Genomic DNA, 218 nt, shown 5'->3' with positions numbered 1-218 from the left:
ACACCCTTCCAGTCCATCAGTTAACATCTGGAGAAGACAAAAGCTGAAACACATCCAGCATTAAGATGTTTTTAACAACTAAAATATGAATCCATAATAACGCTTCCACCAGTGAAAAAGTGTTCTGGTGTGAATCAGGAGAGAAATCTGCACGAATCAAGCACCGCGTAAACAGTCCAAAACAGCTCTAAACAAATATGTGGCTGTATTTTTATGTG

At 38.5% G+C, this 218-nt stretch overlaps 1 protein-coding gene across 1 annotated transcript in view; it reads right to left on the bottom strand.

Annotated features, from left to right (window-relative positions):
• Nucleotides 1-218, bottom strand: part of ttc21a (tetratricopeptide repeat domain 21A) — an 18,949-nt gene that overhangs the window by 6,153 nt on the left and 12,578 nt on the right. The window lies entirely within an intron of this gene.

The sequence above is a fragment of the Sinocyclocheilus anshuiensis genome, unplaced genomic scaffold, assembly GCF_001515605.1.
Source record: "Sinocyclocheilus anshuiensis isolate Anshui unplaced genomic scaffold, SAMN03320099.WGS_v1.1 scaffold184, whole genome shotgun sequence".
NCBI classification, from domain to species: domain Eukaryota; kingdom Metazoa; phylum Chordata; class Actinopteri; order Cypriniformes; family Cyprinidae; genus Sinocyclocheilus; species Sinocyclocheilus anshuiensis.
This window is presented reverse-complemented; position numbering and strand designations above follow the sequence as displayed.